Raw genomic sequence first — 4105 nt, 5'->3', positions numbered from 1 at the left:
TTGCATTTTCTTTATAATGCCATGTCTTTTTGAAACTGTGTACAAGGCTTCATTGTTGCATAAGGCTGCTGGGATTGGGAACCCTGACTCATTGTTGCATTAGGCTGCTGGGATTGGGAAGGGTATTTTTGAAACGAGCTAGAACCGAGCATAGGCCCAGTTAAGGTCTTTCTCAAATAAAAAAATAAAATAAAAAAATCAACAGAATTTAAATATTAAATAGTAAACGAGCCGAGCTCGAGCCGAGATTTGGCCCTTAAGGTACTAAACGAGCTAGAACCGAGCATAGGCCCAGTTAAGGTCTTTCTCAAATAAATAAAAAAAATAAAAAAATCAACACAAATTAAATATTAAATAGTAAACGGTGTCGCCAGAAGGTGTTTCATGTAGAATGGTAATGCGTTACTCTCAACCAGCAAGAATGGGAAAACCGATACGATTACAAATATAAAGATATTAAAGCAACATATAAAGGTTTGTAACAAGAATTTTCAACTACATCTTCAGTTTGCAATAAGAACTATGGTAGTTCAAGCAGCCCAAGAAAGTCATATAACTTATTTGCTGCAGTCAAGTTTATTAATGATTTGCATTGGGTTGAAAAAATGTAAATAAAATTTTTTTGCCAAATAAAAGTTTTGGGAAAGTAAATGTAAATTGCTTTAGTCGTTTAAAAGATTTGCAAAAGTGGCTCCAATACCACCGTTGGGATTCGTACACAGGTTTTAAACTTAACTGCCATGGAAATCTTGTGTACGAACCAATCTTGACCTTCGGCAGTTCAGATGTGAATACAATAAAATTTGTAGAAATAAGTTAGAACCTTCATTACCTTGTAGAAATAAGTTAGAAAACTGAAAGAGAAGATTGATTGTTTTTTTTTTAAAAAAAACAAGAATATACCAATATAATGAGTAAAACATACCTTTTGCATCTGTGTTCAACTGAGAGCTTCAAAATTCAATAATGGAGGATTAGAAGCAGGTCGCATAGATTGCCCTGAACATGCAAGAATGGGAAAATTAGAAAACACGAAAATAACAAAGAGATGTCCCACAGAGAAAAACATTAACCAATAATGAAAATTCATAATAATGCTATAAACCAATTGAAAAAAATAATTAGGTAACGAGATGAATACATTGAACTAGCAAATGTGCAGGTTGAGCGGGTTGGGTAACGAGTCAATGATTGGGTAAAAATATCACTTAAACTTAGTATATCTGGCAAAATGGATGAGTCAGGTTGGGCGGGGTGACGGGTCAAAAAGTCCAGGTCAGAACTAACAGGTCTAAGAATGATTATTCTGGTTGGGCGGGGTAGCGGGCAGTTTTAAAAAAAAAATCTGTTAAATTCACAACATACATACAATGAACAACTTTACAATGTTGAATATATCACCGTGTAAACTTGTTCTTTTTATAAAGAAGACTTCCAACATTATAGCATGACAACTTGAACCCTTTTAAACCCGAATCCATTTTGACTCACTAGTAAAAAGAGTAAAAGATGTTTGGTAACCAAACTTTATTTATCTTATTACACAATAATACAGTATACACTTTTGAAAAAAGGTAAACTTTGAGTTTTGCAATCAAACAATATACTTTTCGACTAAGAAGTAATATAGATATTTTCAAGTATATAATATAATATAAGCAGTCTATCAAACAATATATCTTTCTTTGTAATCTTCTTGATGTTTTCTGTAGCTTCAAGAATCGTCCTAACGAGGGGACTGCCTCGGAATGCAACAACATGCAGATGATCAAGCATTACTTGCACGCTCCATGTCCGCGCCTAAACCAACCAACAGTCAGTATACAATAAGAGGCAACAATGTATTTTCTATTTTAGTTTTACTTAAAGGGTATAATAGTAAAATTATAATTTTCTTTTCTTTTCCTCCCAACTCGGGAATACAAAAATATTTAAAATCCTTTATTTTCCTTTCCTTTCCTTTAAACTCGGGAACACAAAAAAAAGGTTTTTTCGCATTTCTTTTCTCTCCTAATTTCCTTCCCCTCCCCTCCCCTCCCCTTGTTAAACGAGACTCTGAAACACATCGTAAATTGTTTTCATTGAACATATTTTGATGGAAATGAAATATAAGTCAGATCGATAAGATGGTGGGTTTAAATTTCTGAAGAAAAGCAGTAAGACATTCTAAAACCTGCACATCACACATTTGTAACCTGTAGTTTTCATGGATGAATCCAACATGGGTTTTCCGAATATTAACAACCAAGCTTCCAGCATCTTACCTGACCCTAAACCATCCACTCCGCCATAATCAAAGACCCCATCGCCAATCTTCCCATCTGGAACTCACTCCTCTTCCTCTACTCAAAATGTGGCCACTTGTCTGATGCACGCCAGCTGTTCGACGAAATGCCCCTCAAAGACTCGGTTTCCTGGAACACCATAATCTCCGGCTTTTTCAATAAACATTTCTTTAGTATTGGATTTCGTTACTTTAAACTGATGCACGGGTCTCAACGTTTTGATCGAGCAACAGGAAACCACGGTTTGCTAATGTTAATAAGATGATTCATGCGTTGGTTATCGTACACAGGTACCAACAGGAAACCACGGTTTCCAATGCTTTAATCACAGCTTATTTTTCGACTAGTTGTTTTCGTTCGGGAAGGCGAGTTTTCATGGAAGCTAGTGATAGAAATGTGGTTACTTGGACTGCAATGATCTCTGGGCTTGCACGAAACGGTTAGTACGAAGACAGCTTGAAGGTATTTGTGGAAATGCGTAGAGGGTTAGTGGTTCCGAATCCATTAACATACTTGAGCTCACTACTCGCGTGTTCTGGTTTACATGCGATTACTGAAGGGTGTCAAATACACGCGCTTGTTTTCAAGTTGGGTATGAACACGGATTTGTATATAGAAAGTGCACTTATGGGCATGTATTCCAAATGTAGCAGTGTGCAGCACGCGTGGCAGATTTTTGAGTCGGCTCAAGTTCTCGACGAGGTTTCGATGACTGTGATTCTTGCGGGTTTTGCACAAAATGGACGTGAGGAAGAAGCTATATGTGTATTTGTCAGAATGGTTAAAGAGGGGGTCGAGATTGACCCGAACATGATATCTGCTATTCTCGGTGTGTTTGGTGGTGATGCTTCGTTCGCTTTCGGTAAGCAGATCCAAACTATTATTATTAAAAAAGGGTTCGGTTCGAATGTATACGTTAATAACGGGCTTATCAACATGTACTCCAAATGTGGTGAGTTGGACGAATCCGTTAAAGTGTTTGATACGATGGGTTACACAAACGCGGTCTCTTGGAACTCGATGATTGCATCGTTTGCTTGTCACGGTAATGCGCTTAAAGCTTTTGAATTATACGAACGAATGATACAATTAGGTATAAAACCGACTGATGTCACGTTTTTATCTTTGCTTCACGCGTGTAGTCATGTCGGGCTAGTAACCAAAGGTATGAAGTTTTATGAAACCATGAAAAACGAGTATGGGATTAGCCCGAGGACCGAGCATTATGCGTGTATAGTCGACATGTTTGGCCGAGCGGGGCTGTTGAACGAAGCTAGACGTTTTATCGAAGTGCTACCTGTAAAGCCTGATGTACAAGTGTGGCAAGCGTTGTTAGGCGCGTGTAGTTTTCATGGTGACTTAAACATGGGGAAGTATGCAGCCGATCAGTGGTCAGTTGATGAACCAAGTAGCCTGGTGCCTCATGTTTTGATGGCTAATATATGTTCTTTGAACGGAAGGTGGAAAGAGAGAAGTGAAAGCATTAGAAGGTTGAAGATGGTCGGTGAAGAAACACTAACTGGACCCCGGGCAGATTATTGGTAACCTGGGGGTTAGATAGATGTTTCCCACGAGGGGTTAGACCCTTGGAAGATGGTTCTTCTGATAACCTGCAAAACAGACACCGTGAGCTCGTCACTGAGAAGGGGGGGTTCCTCCTTGTGACCACCCTCCGGCGTGAGAATCAGACTAGATTGCTCTTTAAATATAAAAGTATGTTAAGAGATTGCTAGAGCAGATATCAGGTATAATATGATGATAATGTGGTCCGATATGATGATCATACCATTTGGGGTATTTATAGCCGAATGTAGGTTTCC

The 4105-nt window shown here is 38.2% G+C and overlaps 1 pseudogene; it reads left to right on the top strand.

The window, feature by feature from the left end:
• The first annotated feature begins 2280 nt into the window (after nucleotides 1-2280).
• Nucleotides 2281-3830, top strand: LOC143603064 (pentatricopeptide repeat-containing protein At3g05340-like; annotated as a pseudogene).
• Nucleotides 3831-4105: the final 275 nt, after the last annotated feature.

The sequence above is a fragment of the Bidens hawaiensis genome, unplaced genomic scaffold, assembly GCF_021521415.1.
Source record: "Bidens hawaiensis isolate Kalapana, Puna unplaced genomic scaffold, B.hawaiensis_p1.1 tig00060453_1, whole genome shotgun sequence".
Lineage (NCBI taxonomy): Eukaryota > Viridiplantae > Streptophyta > Magnoliopsida > Asterales > Asteraceae > Bidens > Bidens hawaiensis.
Note: the sequence above shows the minus strand (reverse complement) of the source record. Positions and strands in the feature narration are given on the sequence as shown.